This window comes from Sinocyclocheilus rhinocerous, unplaced genomic scaffold, assembly GCF_001515625.1.
Source record: "Sinocyclocheilus rhinocerous isolate Xijiao unplaced genomic scaffold, SAMN03320098_v1.1 scaffold662, whole genome shotgun sequence".
In the NCBI taxonomy this organism is placed as follows: domain Eukaryota; kingdom Metazoa; phylum Chordata; class Actinopteri; order Cypriniformes; family Cyprinidae; genus Sinocyclocheilus; species Sinocyclocheilus rhinocerous.
Window position 1 is genome coordinate 584659 of NW_015639782.1, and position 22596 is coordinate 607254.

The 22596-nt window shown below is 35.4% G+C and overlaps 1 long non-coding RNA gene across 1 annotated transcript in view; it reads left to right on the plus strand.

Moving 5' to 3' along the window:
• Nucleotides 1–21921, plus strand: part of LOC107751926 (uncharacterized) — a 264468-nt gene extending 242547 nt beyond the window's left edge. Inside the window, exons 5-6 of the long non-coding RNA XR_001641311.1 lie at nt 10712–10817; nt 21885–21921. This is a non-coding gene — a long non-coding RNA (uncharacterized LOC107751926). The remainder of the gene's footprint in view (nt 1–10711; nt 10818–21884) is intronic.
• The last annotated feature ends 675 nt before the right edge of the window (nt 21922–22596 follow it).

The following is a 22596-nucleotide window of genomic DNA, read 5'->3' on the forward strand; positions in this document are numbered from 1 at the left end:
AAAAAAAAAAAATCATTTATTATGTATTTATTTATCTCAAAATGTTGTTAGATTTATGCTTAAAGCAAGGGGGAAAATCTATAGAGTGCATTTATGTATGTATGGATGTATTTATTTATTTTCTATACAATTAATCATGCAAATTTAATGCTCAAATATTTTATAACATAATATATTCAAATATCACGTTAGTAATATATTTATGTTTCAGTGCTCTGAAATAATAGTATCTCAGAACAAAAAGTTGTTTGAAATGTAACTGAAACGATTGGTTAAGAACGTTTTCCTTATTGAATCATAAATAATATATATCTGTCGTCCTTGGCATGTTGTCATTTAAGTATTTCCATAAAAATGTCAAGAGCACTTGATAAGTGGATTTCAGACTGCATTCCTGACTAAATCTGTTGAGTATATGATGTGAATTATGGTGAAAAGAGGTGTATAGCACAATGTGATGAGAGTGTCAATATTACTGAGCTCTTTATATGGGTATGTTGTTGTGAAATCAATCAAATCGGTTGTTGCAGTGTTTTTTGATGGTATTTTCAAAAAAGCCCATATGTGTTTTTTTTTATTTTTTATTCATTTACATGAAAGCAGAGCGAAGAAAATCCAAAAAGAAATAAAAGAAGTGTGTATTTGCACTGTATATCCAGCAGGTGCATGAGTGGGTATCAGTGCGTTTATTTGCTGCGGTTTTAGATGCTAAGCAGAAGGATGTTAAGAGACAGATGTCTATGGTCCCACTGTGTCTGTCTGGTAAGAGAGCAGTGATCAAGGGAATGTGATTCATCCTAGAGGGGGTCCTTCAAAAACGAGCTATACCCATATTCAGAATGCCAGGTTGGGTTATTTAGAAGAAATGCCAGCTTTCCTAAGACACATTTTCACTGTGAAGAACCCTTTGGACTCTCCGCTTCAGATGATGTCTGACACGGCGAACTGATTTCATACCTCACTCAATTTCAAAGCACTTAGTGAAATTACATGTGTTTGAAGATGAGCATCAGCAATGATGGCAACGCTCTTTGTATTGCACACATAACAATGCAAAAAATGCAGAAAGCAAAGTATAAACCATCGAATAACATTTGGCCAGATAAATGGTGGCAGGCCTGCGGATATGAGAGCTCCTGCTGCACAAGTGCTTTTGTAAACACTTTAATATTTCATGAGATCCAACCAAAATCTTTCCTCTCATTGATTTGGTTTGTGGCTCAAACCTTTTCTTAATACATCTTCCTTCTCATAAGATCGTTTCAGACAAGAAAGAGAAGCATCTGTGGGATCTTTTAAATATACACTTTAATATTTCATGAGATCCAACCAAAATCTTTCCTCTCATTGATTTGGTTTGTGGCTCAAAACTTTCCTTAATACATCTCCCCTCTCATCAGAATGTTTCCAACAAGAAAGGGAAGCATCTGTGGGATCTTTTAAATATCAGAATATGTTTTCATGCCTTTCGTTAATGATTTGGTTCCACTGTTGGAAAATCTATTTTCTGTTGATTGCCAAGCTAAAAGATATACATAATTTAAAGTCAGCATGAAATCCAAATGCACTTTTTTAATGCACATTCCTGGCTTTATTATTCAAAGCTTGACAAAAGTTTGGCATCTTTCATCAAAATATAATAACATGCTTCTTTTTGATTATCTAAATGGGGCCTAATATGTTTTTTTTCCCTCACTTTTTCAATTTTAGTTGTTAGCTGTTTGTAACCTTGCAGATCTTTTTTTTTTATGCTCAAAGCTCAAAGTCCACTCTAAAAGAACTAAAACAAATCGCTTGTTCGGACTACAAAGCGCCTCTTCTGGATAGTGTGAAGTCACAGTGACACACAAAAAAAAAAGTGATGAGATGCAATTGAGACCATAGACTGGGGGAAAAACAAAACAAAACATACAACTGTGAAATGTCCTGTAAAATCTGTTACAAAGGTTCTGCATGATCTTCTTGATCGTAAACATTCTCAGGATCTGAATCAGGCTCAAACTGGTATGGCAAAATTGACGGCATCATTAATATTTACAGCTGAGCAGATGATACTCACGGTTATGCTAAGGGCCTTGTCATTTCCGGAATACGCTCTAAGTGGTTAACCAATCACAACAAACTGAGCCAGCTAACCAATCAGAGCACATTCTGTTTTTCGGAAGGAGGGGTTTCATCAAAATAGGAACTAAACAGGGTGTTTGAGACAGACTGGGATGAGAGGTGCTACAATAATATAAAATAATGTATTTTTGGAACAATCAAGCATGAAAACTTATTCTAGTACATCCCAAAAACTACATCAAGACTTCAGGGCATAATAGGACCTCTTTAACTTTTCTTCAACTGCTATATTTTCATGCAACCAAATAATCCATTAGTAATCGGACTGATGTCTTGAAAAGCTTTTAAACACATCATTCGATCCAAAAGGAATTTCGATTGGATTGGAAATGGTGGTGTATGCCTGAAATAGTCAGATTAAAATAGATTAGATTCAATTATACACTCTAAAAAATTCTGGGTTGTTTCAGATATGGACTAACCCAACTTTTGGGTTAACATTTTACTTTAAAAATGTAACCCAAAAGCTGGGTTTGTCCATATTTGACCCAAAGTTGGGTTGAAACAACCCAGCATTTTTTAGAGTGTACCTTAAATACAAATAATATATAAAATAACTTGACTTGAATGAACCAAGTTGAAGATTCTTTCCCTATCGTTTTTTCTACCTTCTTTGTGGTGTGAGCGCTTGCAGTTCAGTGCAAATCAGTGCATCTAATAATAAATAATAAATCTATAAAAATAAATTATAAATCCACATTTTGTTTAAAGTTGTTTACCTTACCAAGCTTCAGTTTCATTTTCACCCGAGTCCAGTAGTGAATGTAGATATTTTATATTATTTTATGTTTATATTATTCAACTTAAGATCACATTGGAATGGTTGAGCTAGAGAATGGTGCCATTATATTTAGGAATAGCCACTTTTCGCAATCCAGTCAATTCCTTATATAATTTCTAAAGTTGTACTCTGTTGAATATCCAATTTCACTCTGAATCACTTAATCTACACTTGGGAAAGCTGTGCTACAGTTTACAAATACAAAAGTGCCTAACGAATCAAGCTAACAAATTTAAATTGACCAGTTGAACAAATTGATTCACTAAAATAACAAACCAACATTGAGCGAGGGCATTTATGGAGAGTGTTTTCTTATTGCTTAAGCTCATTTGTGCTCAATGCAACAGCATAAAAGCAACGATGTAACATTTTGTCACACTACACCGCCGTCAAGGTCCTGACAATGTTTCTAAATTAATCCCAGCACTAGTTGTTTCCCAGCACCGTTTGATTTATGTGGAAGCAACATGCACATGCAGTAAGAGTATTGCTTTTGCAGTTTGCAGCATCAACCTTGAAAATGCCTCTGCAGAAAGATGATTGCAGATGCTGATGGTCTTACAGACTCTGTTAGTAATCCTTCATGAAAGTGGAGCCAGTGTTTTGGACTGATTGAAGATGGACAGATAGCATTCTGTGTGGCTTGATGAAAGAACAACACAAAGAAAGAAGCTTCACCAGTGTATCGACAAAACGCCAACGCTCAACACAAAGCTTTAGGACAAATGAATTGGAGCAGAGGTCTGCCATTTTAAAAAGAGAGATCTCGCATGTGATTCCATCTCTAAAGAGTTTCTTTCTTTCTTTTTTTCTTTCAAACATTACAACTTTCAGCCCCTTTTTTATGATAATGCTTAACTTCAAACACACATACCCCTCTCTCCTTCACTCTGTCTCGGTCTCGCTCAAGCAGCCGTCTCTCTCTCTCTCTCTCTCTCTCTTCCTCTCGTAGCAGAAAGACATCTTGCATTCATTATCCCTTGGCCTTGGCTCGTGCTGCTGTCCTCCCTTCTGCACTGCTCAATTACTCTGTCTTCCTGGAGCGTGTGGTGGTGTCAGGCTACTGTAATGACTTTCTGATGATCTGTCTGTCCGTGATGAATGAGATGGAAATGTACCTCTGTGGCCAAACAGGTCTCTGGATCCGCACCAAGTGGGTACGTGGAGGGGCTTCGGGCACGGCTGACCGACAAACCGTTACCATAAATAAAATCCCACCAACTTGAGCAGTTTGCATCATGTGCCACCATTTCAAACGGTTTGCCTGGTAGCAGCATTACAATAGGTAAAGCACCAAGCCATTACCCTAGAAGAACTTGGATGGTACATAACCAGTGAGTTTAGTTTAGTTTTGATGATTTAGGAAGGTTAATCAAAAGTATTATGGTTCCGAGTAGATACTAAAATTAGGTAAAAAGTAATAATACACTGTTTTTTGGGGGAATCAAAAAATGATTATTGGGGTACATTTTACAAGAAAATACAATTTCAGTTTTTCTGCTTCAAAATGTCATGTTCAGCTTGTTACAGTATGTGCTGTTTTTGTTTGTGAAATTTACTAGCAGTTTCTGAGTGATTTTTTTTTTCTGTCCATTGTATCATTTTCTGTAGCATCTGATTGTTCACGTGCATTTGCATAGTTATAAGCATTCAAAAGTGCTTTTGGTCAACATATCTAGGTTAAATATGTGTGAAAATATGTACATTAATTGTTAATGTAAATTCAGCCTCCAACTGTCAATTCATTTAATATGTATGTTGCTATTATTTTTTCAGTTGGTACTATTTTGCTTATAATTATAAGAATAAATAATTATAATTCTTATAAATTATAAGGATTAATGCTTGAAGGCTGCATGCCATTCTTTTATCTTTATTTATTATTTAAACTACATTTAATAAAATGTGTTAGCACATTATATATGAATAGCACTTGTGTTTTTACCATTTTTGCCCCTTCCTGCTGATATGGCTATCGACTAAAACACAGCTTTACTCTAGTTTCTGAGTAAGGGCTGAAGGGGAAGGTCAGACTCTGTGTCACTGACCCTGTTGTAAATGACATTGACATTAGATGGTTAACCAGAGTGACAGTAATAGGCCACCGGATCAGGTCTGGATACCTGAGAGACGAGTTGAGTCTCAGTCGTCACTCAATCCGGACCTCCATCGGTCGCTCGCTTTCCTGCTCTTATCTCGCCTCTCTGTCACTCCCTCCCTCTCTGTGTTTGAGCTTCTTGTTCAACCTCCGATGCTTTTCTTGTTGCTCATTTACTCCTGTGGCTGCCCAGTGTGGACACAGTAATGACATTCTGATAGTCTGTCTGCAAATGAGAATGAAATGGATGTCTGAAGAAATTGCTATTTGTAGAGCCATCAATTGTAAATTGGGGGGGATCTTCAATACCTTGCCTGACAAATGCTTAAAGAAGGAAACATTCTGGCATTGTGAATGCATGAAATTACACTCCAGGATTTTAATTGACCCCATTCAAGGCATCAATTAAAAATGAAACAATACACTAGAAAGCCTGTGCACCTTCCAACAATTTCATTGAAATAATGAGTCCCTGTTACTGTATTGTGTTCTTTCAAAGCTGCTCTAAAGTCGATCCTCTCTATTCTCTGTCCTATTGCCTGACCAGTGGCCTAATGTTCAAAACTCTTCTTACAGCTGAATAAGTCCAAGCTTGTCTTCTTATTATGTGAATATTTCTCTTTAAACTCAATCCAAGCGTTAAGATGAAAAGTCCCGTGCAGCCTTTAAGATAAGAGATTGCACACATTTGCTGCTTCAGAGAGAAAGTACATGAAACATTTACTGTGCTTGTCTATGCACGATGAAGCATGCTTCATGTGACAATCTGGTAGTTTAAAAATAAATGTTTGCTTAAATCATGCTTTGTGATTTCTCTCTTATTTGCAGAATAAATGTGAGGCTTTGTGCTTTGAACTCTCAAAAATACAAAGAAGAAAATATGCACTATATGTGCATTTGATTCATATACTTTTTTTTTTATTCCACAATAGCAAAGTTCCACTATAGCCAACAGTTACTTAATATGTAATGTTGTATATTATGATAGATTTTGTGTGTGTGTAAGTGTTACCTCCATTTTAAATATGTGTAAATGAGAATCAGCATCTCAACTACAAAAATCAGTCTCTAATCAGCTCTGATATTTGAGCGCTCCACTCGTATTTAATAGAATTTTAACATTCAAATCAATCACTTTAATTAATATTTTTAGGCATTAATGCTCTCAAACTTTAACAGATGTAATTGTCAGAGGAGGACTCAAATCCCCATTGCTTTTAATTGCTCTATTATTAATTCTGGCTGGGCGAAAGGCTGACGCAATTGAACAGTACATTAGACAGAGAGGGGTCATTTGGCTGTGTCTGCCGATACGTCAAATCCTGACAATAGTTGCCTGTAATGATTTCACTGTATTTAACTCCTATCACATATTGATAAAGAAGTGCTATATATATATATATATATATATATATACACACCTCTACTGTAGGATGCCAGTGTTATGACAACCTGCCATTTTAAATGTATCATATTATAGTGTGTGTGTGTGTGTGTGTGTGTGTCTGACTTTTCTAATTTCTTTAAACAAAAAAAGAAAAGAAAAAAGAAACTGAAACTTATTTATTTATATTTATGGCTTTGGTTTTAAAAATACAAAATGGTTCATGAAAAATCATGTTATTTATAAAAAATATTGTAAGTAAGTAGCCTACCATTTTAATTTAACAAAATGTACAGTGGTGGTATTATGGTATCATATGGTAGTGCCATGATAGTTTAATATATAAAAAATAGTGCTGTCAAACGATTAATTGCGATTAATCGCATCCAAAATAAAAGTTTGTTTACATAATATATGTGTGTGCACTGTGCACATTTATTATGTATATAGAAATACATACAAATACAGCATGTTTCAAAAATATTTACATGTATTTACTTGTATATATTTATATTCATATAATTTATATTATATATAAATATATTTAAAATATAAACATAACATATTTTTTCTTAAATATATACATGCATATGTGTGTATTTATATATACATAATAAATATACACAGTACACACTCACATATTATGTAAACAAAATATTTTATTTTGGATGCGATTAATCGCAATTAATCGTTTGACAGCACTATTTTTTATATATTAAACTATCATGGCACTACCATATGATACCATAATACCACCACTGTACATTTTGTTGAATTAAAATGGTAGGCTACTTACTTACAATATTTTTTATAAATAACATGATTTTTCATGAACCATTTTGTATTTTTAAAACCAAAGCCATAAATATAAATAAATAAGTTTCAGTTTCTTTTTTCTTTTCTTTTTTTGTTTAAAGAAATTAGAAAAGTCAGACACACACACACACACACACACACACTATAATATGATACATTTAAAATGGCAGGTTGTCATAACACTGGCATCCTACAGTAGAGGTGTGTATATATATATATATATATATATATATAGCACTTCTTTATCAATATGTGATAGGAGTTAAATACAGTGAAATCATTACAGGCAACTATTGTCAGGATTTGACGTATCGGCAGACACAGCCAAATGACCCCTCTCTGTCTAATGTACTGTTCAATTGCGTCAGCCTTTCGCCCAGCCAGAATTAATAATAGAGCAATTAAAACCAATGGGGATTTGAGTCCTTCTCTGACAATTACATCTGTTAAAGTTTGAGAGCATTAATGCCTAAAAATATTAATTAAAGTGATTGATTTGAATGTTAAAATTCTATTAAATACGAGTGGAGCGCTCAAATATCAGAGCTGATTAGAGACTGATTTTTGTAGTTGAGATGCTGATTCTCATTTACACATTTAAAATGAAGGTAACACTTAGACACATTTATCATAATATACAACATCACATATTAAGTAGCTGTTTTCTATAGCTGTTGTGCAATGAAAAATGTCTTTAAAACAATGCACACAGTACATATTTTCTTCTTTGTATTTTTGAGAGTTCAAAGCACAAAGGCCCACATTTATTCTACGAATAAGAGAGAAATCACAAAGCATGATTTTAGCAAACATTTATTTTTCATTAAACTAGCAGTTTGTCACATGGAGCTTACTTCGTCGTGCATAGACAAGCACAGTAAATGTTTCATGTACTTTCTCTCTGAAGTAGCAAATGTGTGCAATCTCTTATCTTAAAGGCTGCACGGGACTTTTCATCTTAACGCTTGGATTGAGTTTAAAGAGAAATATTCACATAATAAGAAGACAGGCTCGGATTTATTCAGCTGTAAGAAGAGTTTTGAACATTAGGCCACTGGTCAGGCAATAGGACAGAGAATAGAGAGGATCGGAGTGCTTTAGAGCAGCTTTGAAAGAACGCAATACGGTAATAAGGTTTCTGTGTATATTTATTATGTATATATAAATACACACACATACAGTACATATTTTGAATATTTACATGTATTTACTTGTCTATATTTATATTCATATAATTTATATTATATATAAATATATTTAAAATATAAACATAACATATTTTTTCTTAAATATATACATGCATATGTGTGTATTTATATATACATAATAAATATACACAGTACACACTCACATATTATGTAAACAAAATATTTTATTTTGGATGCGATTAATCGCGATTAATCGTTTGACAGCACTAATAAAAAAACATGGTTTTGAACGATTGTCATATCATATGCTGTAATGTTTACATTGTATTCATTATGTCATTATCATTGTACAAAGATGTGTGTGTGTGTTTATTAGTGTGTTTGCAATGTGTATGTGGGCACACGCTTTGCCCTGTTATGGAGGGTTCAAGGAACAGTGATCCATGGTGGACCCAGGCGATAAGGCCATATGGTGTGGCATGTTGTGTCATTAGTGTAGAAACATGAAGGGGACACCAGTGTCTTAATTATCTCCAGACAGCCTGCAACACTCAAACCTGCAGAGAGCAAAACCTCTGAATGCTCACAAATGCCCGCACAGGCATTAATGCATGGCGAAGCTATAAAAATGCTAAGTACTTTCTATCTGATATGTTTGATGCCAGTGTTATGACAACCTGCCATTTTAAATGTATCATATTATAGTGTGTGTGTGTGTGTGTGTGTGTGTCTGACTTTTCTAATTTCTTTAAACAAAAAAAGAAAAGAAAAAAGAAACTGAAACTTATTTATTTATATTTATGGCTTTGGTTTTAAAAATACAAAATGGTTCATGAAAAATCATGTTATTTATAAAAAATATTGTAAGTAAGTAGCCTACCATTTTAATTCAACAAAATGTACAGTGGTGGTATTATGGTATCAATCAGTAGTGCCATGATAGTTTAATATATAAAAAATAGTGCTGTCAAACGATTAATTGCGATTAATCGCATCCAAAATAAAAGTTTGTTTACATAATATATGTGTGTGCACTGTGCACATTTATTATGTATATAGAAATACATACAAATACAGCATGTTTCAAAAATATTTACATGTATTTACTTGTATATATTTATATTCATATAATTTATATTATATATAAATATATTTAAAATATAAACATAACATATTTTTTCTTAAATATATACATGCATATGTGTGTATTTATATATACATAATAAATATACACAGTACACACTCACATATTATGTAAACAAAATATTTTATTTTGGATGCGATTAATCGCAATTAATCGTTTGACAGCACTATTTTTTATATATTAAACTATCATGGCACTACCATATGATACCATAATACCACCACTGTACATTTTGTTGAATTAAAATGGTAGGCTACTTACTTACAATATTTTTTATAAATAACATGATTTTTCATGAACCATTTTGTATTTTTAAAACCAAAGCCATAAATATAAATAAATAAGTTTCAGTTTCTTTTTTCTTTTCTTTTTTTGTTTAAAGAAATTAGAAAAGTCAGACACACACACACACACACACACACACTATAATATGATACATTTAAAATGGCAGGTTGTCATAACACTGGCATCCTACAGTAGAGGTGTGTATATATATATATATATATATATATATAGCACTTCTTTATCAATATGTGATAGGAGTTAAATACAGTGAAATCATTACAGGCAACTATTGTCAGGATTTGACGTATCGGCAGACACAGCCAAATGACCCCTCTCTGTCTAATGTACTGTTCAATTGCGTCAGCCTTTCGCCCAGCCAGAATTAATAATAGAGCAATTAAAACCAATGGGGATTTGAGTCCTTCTCTGACAATTACATCTGTTAAAGTTTGAGAGCATAAGCTATAAAAATGCTAAGTACTTTCTATCTGATATGTTTGATTTAATAGTGTGAATTTAATTAGTTTTGTAAATATGGGCTGGCAAGCAAGGTTCTTAATTCACCTCACTTATACTCATTCTCCTAATCTTTTGGGAGCTTTCACACTTAAATCCTGATTTATAACTGCACAATTCAGGTTGGCTCTTCCCAGTTCCAGAGCTATTGTTCTCTATGTGGATTTGTTTGCTGTATTTCTAATGAACTATGTGTTGAAATCTCATATGTTGCTCTTTTCAGCTGTTTATTAGCCATTTGTGTGTTTGTTTCCGCCCTTTCTGTTTCAAGATACAAATTAAACACAAAACATTAAGAACCAGTTTTTTGGAGTTTTGGAGTCATTGCACACTTTGCATGAACTGAATGGTTATTTACGTTCGCATTGCATTAAATGTGATTTATTTTTGTATGTTTTCCATGTTTGATTCTCAGGCCATGTTGAAGTTTCGGAAAGACGTGAGAATGCTGCAGAACTTGTCACACACAGCTCATTAAACACTCAATTAGATCTTCGCTGCAACACTACACCTGTAAACTGGTGAGTAATTTATCATACCTCTGTTCATTAATTTTGTAAAATACTTAAACGCATACAGAAAAAAAAAAATATTTGCAATTAAGTAATGGCAGATTTTATGCATTAACACTAAAAAAAATAAAATAATTGATGAACTAAGTAATGGTGATTGGCCAATCAGAACTCAATATTGTAACGAGCTGCTCACAAGCTCATGCATGTTTTCGTCATTTTTCACGCAAAATGGTTCAAGCCAACTTTTGACGTTCTTAAAAAAGTAATCAGAAGGTATCAGCATTATCGAGCATGTCACTGACTTTGCAAGAAAAACACGTCTTGAGAGTCCAAAAGCATTCACTGTGTGATGAAGCCTATTAGAACGGAGTTAGAATGTTCCTATAATTCAAGTTATGAAAGAAAAATATATCCATAGTTTAATTCCAAACAAAGCTAAAGCAGAACTCTTGTGCGTCTCAGAGCAACACATTAGAAATAATTATTCAAAGTGTAAAGTTAGCTATAGGACCCCTGCCTCAGAGGTATTTTTTTCTTCTTCACAATTTGACCACATTCCAGTAAACAAGTCGAAAAATCAAGATGGACATGTCCCATCCATTGTTAGCAATACCAGTTGATAAAATACATTGAACTGGTATTTTGTACAGATAATGCCAAAGTATTATGTCTACAGAGGTTGAATAGTAGCCTGCTGTGTGCACCATTGAGTTTGAGATACTGTTACTACTGTTTCACTTACTGTTGATGCTCTGAGCAGCTGTTTTGGATTCCAGTTACTGGGAACTCGGAATTCAAAATTTCTGACTTCTGAGAGCATGCCATTATCACTGCATTAACTGCATAATCTGTCCAAAGTGGGCTGTCCCACCAAATTCAAGAGCAGAGTGCAAGATGCTTTAGGATGTCTTCAAGGACCCCAGAGTGTATGGGATCTAAAGGCAGCTTTGGAAACAGTCATTGTGAATGTGCACCAGTTAACAGTTAGAAAGAGACTACACAAATCTGGTAAGGTCAGCAAAGCAAGGTTCTGCTCTTAAAAAAAGATTATGAAGGTAAGATTGGAGTTTGCCATCCAACACCTACACGAGGAACAGGAAGAGAACTCTAAGCACAGTGATGGAGGAGGTGTTCTGCTGCATCAGGGACATTCTAAAGTCAACTATGAATTTCACATTATGCCAAGGAGTGCTTAAGGAGAATGTGAGGCTGTCCATAAAAAAAAAAAAGTTGAACCAGCGATAGATAGATAGATAGATAGATAGACAGAGCATTGACCATGTGTTTGTATGTGAGCTGGAGTTTATATTTGCTGGAATATGCTGTGTGAATGTGTGCTGTGGAGCTGTGCATGTCTGTAACAACTGGAGGCATGTTGCCTGTGGCTGCTAGAGGTTGTGGCTAAATTATGAATGTATGTGGATGGAGTGTCTGTCTTTTTCTGAAAAATTCAAGCAGGAACAGTAACAACTCGTGCAGGAACACACTGAAATGTGCGAGTCAGCCGAATTTTGACAACAAAAGAACATTTTATTATATAAATGTTTGATGTGCAATTTGCTCTTTGCCTTTTCTAAAGCATGTTCAATGAGTTTAGTACAGGAGTTTAGCAATTATCGTGGTTATTTTATTTATTTATACCATTCGTTTTGGCGAATAGCTGTTCTAATTTCACCTGTGCTGGTTTCCTTGACAACATGTTGAAAACTGAGCAGATGTGAAGACTGGTAATTTGTTGAGTATGTGTAGTATATCATGAAGGGAAGTTGGTTGTTTGGTGTAGGTTTTGTGCAGATGGGATTTGTATGATCGTGTTATGAAACATTTAAGACACAGACTCTAATGTTTCTCGCAGTTTCCAAGGTCGCTCTGTTTTAAACAGTCCTTGGACTGGAGACATTTTTCCGTTGTAAATTATAGCTGTTTTTGTAGTACAGTGAACACTTTTATATTATTTTCAACTACATGTTTTTCACAGCCATTTATTTAAATGTTATTTTGTGGCAGTGGCAATATTTTATTTTGTATTGTGTTATTTTATTTTCAAGCCATTTTTGTAGTTTAGTGTTGTTATTAATGTCCTTTCTAAGAGTTACAGCTGATTTCATAGTACAGTGAACACTTTTAATTCTAAAGATCATTTATTTCGATTTTTCATTGTGGCCCTTTAATCATTTCATCCTATTTTATACTGCATTAAAATAAATTACTTTATTTAACTTCTACAGCAGGAGCCTTTGAAAACTGTTGACGGTAAATCATCGTTGAATCTGTCACCTTTTTCCCCCATTTACTTATGCACTGCCATTTTTGCATTTTGATGCAGTGATGTCATCAGTGATATCACACAGATGTTTACTCTCCCAGCATCCATCAGCATCAGTTTTATTTCACAGATGCTTGTGTCTGTTGAGGTATGAATGTCTGTATTGAGTCTGATATAGCAGCTCCGTTAAACACAGACTGGCATTAGAAAATCGCCATCTCGCCTGTCCCGCATCTTGTCCTCTATTACATCCCATCACCCTCTTCTCTCAGTGAGTTGATTTGAAATCAGGGCTGCGGGTGAGGGCATCGCTCTGACACACGCTAGTACAGCTTCTAGTATCACACACAGGTACACAAACACATTGACAGTAAAGATATCCTGCGGCGGCCTGAAACACTAGCTGAAATCAGACACCTACTCAGCTCTCTGCCAAACACAATGTTGTCAGCGTGTGTGCGCGTGTTTGTGTGATGCATCTACTTTTAAAAGCCCTTACCTAGGAAGAAAAAGTATTGCACGTCAAAAATATCAAATGTATTCTTATGTGCTCAAAGGTTGGTCTTGTTATGCTGTCATTTGAAACGTTGCTTCTATTCATCTTCCCACCGCTTCCTCTTTCATTCCTGACATCTACAGATCACTACAAATCACATTTTGAAAACAGACGTTCACTTGCAAACATCATAAAGCATAAACGTCTCAGAGAACCGAAGACTTGTTTTCTAACCTTTTCTCCGCTATGACAAAATTACTCTGGAAAATAAACTCTGGTAGACAAACAAAGAAAACCCTTGTGGCACAGCTGTCATAGAGGATCAGCGGAGAGGATGACTATTCCTGGAGCTCTTCAGGAAACAGTAGGAGCACTCGGGGCCACTTGCAAGACATCCTGCGGTGAAGGGGCCATCTCCTTCTCCATTTCTTTCCCCCTCATCATCTCTCTCTTTAGCCTCATTCTTGTGGCTTCCTCCCTCCATCTCATTCTTCTCTCAAACAGTGGGATCCATTTCCACATGAAAGCGGAGAGGGAGGAGAAGGCCGCTTGGAGTGTCCTACTCTTCCTCTCTGTTTCCATGGAGATCATGTGCGGTGTGAGCATTGTCCAGTTTCCAGAGTGGATGGAGTGGTCTTGTTTCGGATGCTTTCTTCGAACTTGATTACTTTAAAAAGCATCTCGAGAATAGATTCGTACTGTATATGAGAAGTGCCTGTGGAGTAAGTCCTTGATGGCTGAGTGGCCCGTATTTTTGTTCGATGTGGGTCACTCAATCAAACACATCCACTTGCAACTGAGTTCTCATTTTTATGCATTAAGTCAGTGTGACGTCTGTAGGCCCTATAGGGTTGTGAATTGAGTCTTGTCTCAGGTTTAGAAAGTTAAACCTAAAAACTATATTTTAACTTTTTGTGCTTGTGTAAAATATGCTACTACAATCTCAGAGTTGGCCTGACAGATTTCCAGTATTTTCTAATTGGTTGCAAGGTGTTTTGAATTGCAGCTAGTGCATTGCTAGGTGATGTACAGTAAGGGGTTGCTTACCGACCCATATAAAAAAAGCCCTCTATGCTCTATCTGCCCTCTTTACACTACATTTAATGGTGCATGCAAATGAGTTTTCATGATCTGCATTAAGCTATGTAAGTATTACAGTATGCAAATAATCAAATACTGTATACTCTACTGTACACTGTTACTGTACTTTACTGATTTTAATGGAGTTAAATCACATTTTTGCTCCCTCTTGACTTTATTTTTTATTCTGATCTTGCAGTGTGAAAGACAATAGACACTGCACTTAATTTTTTTTCCTCATCCGATATATTCAAAATATATCCAATTATTTATATAATTATTTAACTGAATTTCACTTGGATTATTGTTTCTTTCTTTTATTTCCCCAAAAATTGTGCTCTAAAAACTTTGCTATCTTTTTCTTCACTTCTCATTTCTATTTATATACTTTACTAAGGAGCTTGTAAGAAAGCGAGATATTTTGGTATTATTTATTTATCATCATAGTTTATATACTATATACTACTATAATATATTTGTAATAATTTTGTTATGTGCTTGTCATTTTATTAGTTTTTCATATATAGTTCTAGTTTTCCGTTTTAGTTTTGAGTTAGTAATTTTAGTACTTTAACTTAAACTTTCAATTAGATGCCAAGGCAACATTTCTATTTAATTTTTGTTTAAAGTCTTTTATCTAATACATTTTATTTATATTTGATTTGATTTCAGCTTTATTTCAATTAACAGTGTGCTTTTAGTTTTAGTTAACAATGTCAACACTGGAAAGAAAACACACACTAAAATTTCAATCACTGTTCTTAAAATTTGGTAAATTACAGATTATTTTTATTTATTTATTTCAGATTAGATAAAGAGACATTGTAATGAACTTCAATCTGAAATCCAGACAATATCCAAGAAAATGCAAGAAAATATCCAGATACTGTCCTGATAAGAAATGCTTATTAAGTTCAGGTGTTAAGGGGATCACTGATATGCTTGTCCCAATATATAAGTGGTTGCTCTGTTTATGCAAGTCTAATGCATTTCCTATCCATTTTATTGTCACCAAAATAAAAATCACACGTCTCATTGGTTCAAAAAGTAATAACGCACCTCATCTCAATAGGACGTCCCATTTCATTATTGTCTGCTGGTAAAATATAAGATTAGGTACATGCCAAAGTTGTGTACTTTAGTGGTTTGTTCACTTCCTGCCTTAGCAAGCACCACTAATAAATAAATGTATAATTTTCCTCAAACTTTGAGGACTTTCTGAGCTTATACTTGTAAACATTTACACACTGACTCCTTAACTAGAAACTTTTCACTAGCAAACTCTCGTTCCTTATCCCAACTTTCTCTCTTTCTTGGCTTGACCTCTAGCAGTGAGTTCATTCAGATGGAGCTTCATGCGGCCAATCACACTCTCCAGCCTAGCAGTCTGCCTCTGCTAGCCGGCCAGTGGGAGCGATGAGGAGCAGGATGTGTTTTTAAGGAACCAAGGAATATCTGGCCTGAATCATTGAGACTGGGAGGTTCTGGTAGGAAGCTACAGTCCAAAGGCTCTTTCTTCTGACCTGTGCCTTTAAAAATATTCTATGACAGTGCAGACCTTCATCGCTAGTTCATACCTGGTTTCTACTTGGCTATCAAAACATAATATTTGAGTTATAACAAGTCTCTGAAGAGGAAATCAACCCCAAAATAAATAATCTGATGAACCGAGGTGTGAATCTTAGGACAAGAGCTTGTTAGAGATGAATAAGATTTGTATCGCATAATTTACACCTTTCGATAACTGAACTTCCTTTTTAGATGTGTGTCTGCAGATACAGGTGATAGCAAGCTAACAACCTGGGAAGAATTTGTTTCCCTTCGAATGCATTTTTTTTTCAGAAAGCCTGAATTTCAGTCACCTCCGTGTTTGACAGTGAAAAGAAAAAAGACTGTATGCAATTTAAAGTGCTAAATCTCAGTTTTGACTATCTAAATGCAGATGTCATTGAAATGTGAATTACGTTAGTATGAGAACCGACAAGAAACCGCAGACTGCACCGGTTATATCACCGCATCACCAGCTGCCTAATCCATCCCGACATTTCCCCCAAAAGCTGTTTGAAGCCCCAACTGTGGACTCTTCCAGAACAGGTCTGTTCATCTTCAAATGTCTTCCTTTCTTTTATATAGAGTGTGCAATGAGGTCACTTCAATTCTCATCCATCTCCAAATGTCACTGTTGTTCCCTTGAATACTTGCCCTAAACTGCCTTTGTTTAGAACACCCACAAGTTTTGGACACCCACTATTCAATATCTATGCAAACCGTTAAAAGGAATATGAAAACCTTGTCATATTTGATATATCGCGTTGTAACATCTGTAATAAAGTGCAGCTCAGCTGACTGTAGTTAGAGCGGCTGTTTATATAACCATATGACATTTAGATGCTTTGTTATTGCGGATTCTGTTGAGGTCAGCGAAACGACAGAATAAATCGCAGCCCGCAGAGGCAGGCATAATGTTTGGATGGGGGGGAGGAAAGAAGAAAAAAAAAGTTAAATTTGGTTCTCGTAGGATGCTTTTGGAAAGCGAGCAACAAGGAGAGGTCGATCTCTGACAGCATGCTTTTATTGAGTTTTATTGAGTTACGATGCTTTTGGGAAATGCAGCCCAGGCCTCTGGTTACCATAGGAGAAAGGACACACTGCAAGGTACACTCTTAAAAATAAAGGTGCTTCAAAAGGTTCTTCAAGCGATGCCATAGAAGAACCATTTTTGGTTCCACAAAGATCCATTCAGTCAAAGGTTCTTTAAAGAACCATCTCTTTCTTACCTTTTTGTAATCTGAAGAACCTTATTTCGCCTCAAAGAACCTTTTGTGAAACAGAAAGATTCTTCAGATTCAGGTTTTTTATGGAACCATTTAGACAAAAAGGTTCTTCTATGGCATCGTGAAGCACCTTTATTTTTAAGAGTGTAAGACTGGTTTTATGGCCCAATGATGCTCACCTCACCCCACTGGAAGTCACTTTGAATCAGACACATACTGCCCATAGGAAAGGACTTCTTTCATTAATTCATAGCCAAACCTTTCTATGAATGAATATGCATATCCCCAGGTCATTGTGTGTATTATTACTGTTCTTGTATATTGTCTTTTGTATTGTATACTCTTTATGCATGTGTTATGATACAATCAGTAGTTAATATAACCTCACCTATACCATGTATGTTAACTACAATTTCGTATTTTGATGATCTAAATGATCTTTGGAGTTCATCACTCTTCAAACCTGGAAGATCGTGATCGCAATTCCCACACCACCAAACCTTCAAACCATTGCAAGCGAATACAACATTTTTTGGGAGGAACACAAACATTTTGACATTCGGCTAATGGTGTGGCTACTGTTACATCCCAAAAATGTTGCATTCGCTTGCAAAAGCACTACAAAAGTTTTTTGGAAAATAAAACAAAAGCATTGAAATATAATTGTAAATAATATTTTAATATAATCGTTTATATTATATTGCATAAAATACAATATTTTATAAATAACGTTTTATAATATAATCTATTTTCCTCTGCACCGTGTCCTTTAAGTTATACTCTGTAGGTATCATGAAATGTTCTTTTTACAGCATTTATTAATGTAAGTAAATAGTCATTTAAAAATACTAATACTATTGTTCATTGTTAATTTGTTTGTTCATAATACTTACATAATACATAATAAATGTTCATTCATTAAACTTTGAATGTTGAATTTATTAATATGTAAAAGTTAACGTGAACCTTGATTAATGAATGCTGTTCATTTTTTTCATTTTAGCTATTGATTTATGAATGCATAGCCACAGAAATATATATACTGTATATATATATATATATATATATAAAATGGTTTTAATGTTAGTTTCAGTTTTTCAACTGTAATAACCCTGCTGTAAATGTATAGAACCTTACTGTAAATTTAAATATTTACCAGTTATTTAGCAAAACTGAGAAATAAGAATCTAAAGATTGCTTGTCTGTAACAGATCAATTGAAACTTGCCATTTCAGCTGTACATTTTATGTCCATCATAAATGCCTTGTGCTTGTGTCGATGCCAGTCATATTACAAATTGGCATATAATTCTGCTGCCATAATGACACGCTGAGGGGTTTCAAACTGAACCTGTCTGTTCCAATCTACACCTCCCGAGCCTCGTCAAACATGAAATTAAGATATTCCTCATCCCAAATCCCAATCTTAGAGACACAAGAGATGATTTGGAAAGCAGATCAAATCACCAGGAGAAAGATGACGATTGAGGTTTTTCTAATCGCCAGCAACAAACCTGACTAAATGATTCGCTATTCTCTCTGATTGTGCTGATGTTCCGGGTGCTTCAGTCTCATTAGTGCAGATGATATGCATCTTACATTCTTCATATTGTCAGATGAATAAATTGTCTCCCGATTGGAGCAGAGACGTCCGACTTAAATGAGAAATTCAGCGAATATTTCTTTCATTTCGCATATCATCTCATGGTTACCCAGGAAAGCAGCTTCTCTCTTGCTTCCTCTAGTCTTTCTCTCTCTCTCCTCTCAATTGGTAATCATAATAATGTAGCGGCCCATAATTATAATAGACCTGCTTGTCAGAGATACGGAACAGATTTCAAAGCTTAAATTATTCACAAGGCAACTGAACAAACAGCGTTTAAACAAAAAGAAAGGCTGTGATAGGGCTGAAAATTACATATTATGTTCACTCTCATTCATATTAGAATACAGTGCTGTCCAGGATTTCTGACTAGCTAAGCCATTTTCCTCCCAAATGTTTTTACTTTCGTTTAGATTTTTTTGAAGTTGTATGAAATATGATATTGTCTATCTCAGTCCTGCTCATTGTTTTACTGTCTTTCAACCAGTCTTGTCATTATCGAATTCAGTGTACTTCTAAAACCGCATTGGTGCAACAGATAAACAAAGACTAAACACTGATGAAACTTGATGCTGAGGATTGTTAGTTATAATTGACCGAGAATCGTTTCACATTGCTCTACAACATACAACTTGTAAGTAATCTCTCTAAACCTGAGACCAATCTTCCCTCTAATGTTTCGATCTTGTTCTGTCCAAACCAGCCCGCTCTTGTTAGTGCTGTGTGCAATCACATCTTGAATGAACTCGGTCTCGGCGCGTCCACAGAGCTGTTCAAACAGATTGAAGTAAAGGTCAACAAGACGAAGGAATAGCCACACAAAGCAAGCCTTGCTTTTCCCTCTTATTTAGAGCCAAACTTTCCTCAATAAAAAGAGAGAAAGTTTAATCAAAGTTAGAAAATGAAAGGCATTTTTCTCTCCTTTTTGAGATTTCTGGTAGAGGCACAGATAAAGGGGACAGCATTGGGTCTGCTTTCACTCTAACACACTTTGTGAAAAGAATCTGTTAGGGTTGTAATTGGTTTTTAGCTACTTGTTTTGTCTCGCTCCTCAGGAATTTATGTAAGGCTTTGCCTTCACCCTAAGCAATATCTTTGCTCATTGCTGTCTTGCCAAGTAAAAAAGTTCAGGATTTGGGCTTCATTTTGAAATGAGAACCGGTTTATGTTTGCGAAACAATGACACACTGAGTTTAGTGTGTGTGTGTTTAGGTAGCCTGCCGGTGCAGTGCATGTCCAGAGTTTTGCTTTGGATGTGTGTCAGCGGTTCTGATCTGGCTTGTCAGACATGTTTTACTCAAGCACCCTCTACCCCTTCACCCAAGGGACATCCCAGTGACAGTTGTGTGCTTCTTCCACTCTCAGTCCTTTTTCTTTCCATCACAAATTGTCATCTTCTCTTTTCTATGGCTTTCAGACTCTCTCCTGCTGTACTACGTCCACTTCATTCATTCACTTCAGGCCACCTAACTATTTCTTTTAGTCATTTGCTGTGTTTGGAATGGAATAGCACACAGCACACTGTGCAGTATACAGTCCAAATTTTAAGGTAACACTATTTTAAGGACCAATTTTCACTATTAACCACCATGCATATTTCTAGCATATTGGCTGTTTATTACTAGAATTATATACTATTTTAATAAACATTTAAATGATATAAAAAAATGTAAAACAGCATGCTATTTTGCTCTCACGTGACCTCATTACAATACATTTACTTCGAGTTCATCTCAGATTTAAATCTGTTCTGTTGCATTTTAGCACATTTTTTTAAATGCAGACTATATTACTTCCTATTCATTTCATACACTGGAAATAGTAAATCAAGTAATGTGAATTGCATGGTGGGATACAGTATTCCTAGGCTACGTTATCTCTGTGACCCTACAGGGAATTAGTGGTTTGGAGAATGGATGGATACAGTTTTCCACACACTGTGTTTTGTATACTGTATTCTGCACACTTTGTCAAATGTAGCGAGCCATCCAGATATTTCATGCATATGGAAAATGTTTATACTGTGCATTGTATATGAACTGAATACTAAACAAATAGTCTGACTTGTATAATAGTATGATATTCTAAATATAGCCTTTCTTTATTTCTCTCAGCTCTCATTTTACTTAGCACTTTTAAGCATTTTCTGTTTTGATGCAACACCCTGTTTGTATCTAAACACCATTTATTATTCCCTCTCCATTAAAACTGTTTAATGAAACAAAATGATTTGTGAAAGCATTACAGCAAAGCCCAAACTTCACTCACAGCTGGGGTTATGTATTTTGTTTGATAAACAACAGGAACTTTTATAAATACTACACCCTTGTTTTATTCAAGGTAAAACATTCAGTACTAATACAATATGTGATTACAAACAATGCCTATATACAACACAATAACTGCTGACAAATCAAGTTCTGGACCTGTTTTTGCACACTCACTCTCATAAAGTAGTGGTTGTTTCATAGCTGTGAACGCTCAGATGTCTCTCAGCTGCTCTGAAGTCCCATTTCCCAAGTGGGATTAAGAAGGAGAAACAAATCTATGCAACATCTGTGTCTTCCTCACAAGAGTGCATTACTATTGGCTTGTAATGTGCTTCAGATACTTATGAAATTACCTTGTTAATTGAGCATCTGGTAACCCTGATTCTGCGCAATGCCCTCACAGTCAAAATGAGATGCTCGATCTGTAGTCACAAAGTACCTCTTGAAACCATTAAGTGGCCAATCCTGAGATTAAGTTGATATTTGCCAATTACCTTGTCACTTTGAGGCACTCATCGGTCTTTTAGTTTACCACCCTTCTCCTCAGGTGGCCTCTAATCTCTTCTTCTGCTTTCCACCATCCAGATCAGTCCTTCAGACCACCCCCTGCTCACTCTGACCATTCAGAGGGTCATTTCCTGTGTGAGCCATAAGCTTCAGGTAAACCTGTCTCAAACCTGACCTCTGCTCCTTCCCATCCCCGTCTACGGTTGCCATGGATACAGGGCCACCAAGTGTCTGTCAGGTGTCACGGACAGCAACCAGGTGTGACCTCTTGGCGAGCATCTGAATATGAAGAGTTCCACACGAGCAGCCTCAGCCTGACAGGAACAGACAGAGGATGTATGCCAGAGGTGATGACGTCTGTGAAGATGTTGGCCAGAAACTATGCTCTTCAAGATGGAGATGGTTATGGTCATACTTTCCTGAAGCAGAACTTTTGTAGCTTCTGTAATTCACAGCATAGCATGTGTGAGCTTTTCTTTTTCTCTTTTTGGTCTTTTACTATTTTATTGTCGGATACATTATAAAAAGGACCTGAAATGACAGGAGGTGATAGTGTAAGTGAGAGGAAAAAAGTAGTGAGCCATGTCTGAACTTGCATTAGTCATATGAGCACCACAGTTTATGTTTTTGGAGCATTTTGTATGTTGATTATGTTTTCCAATATTACAGTACCTGGTCATGGTTCACATTAGGCGGACTTAACTACTATGTACTAACATTAAATACCTATAAGACTATGGATTTACTGTGTAACTAAATGTTGTACATAGTAAAAGGAACAGTTCACCCA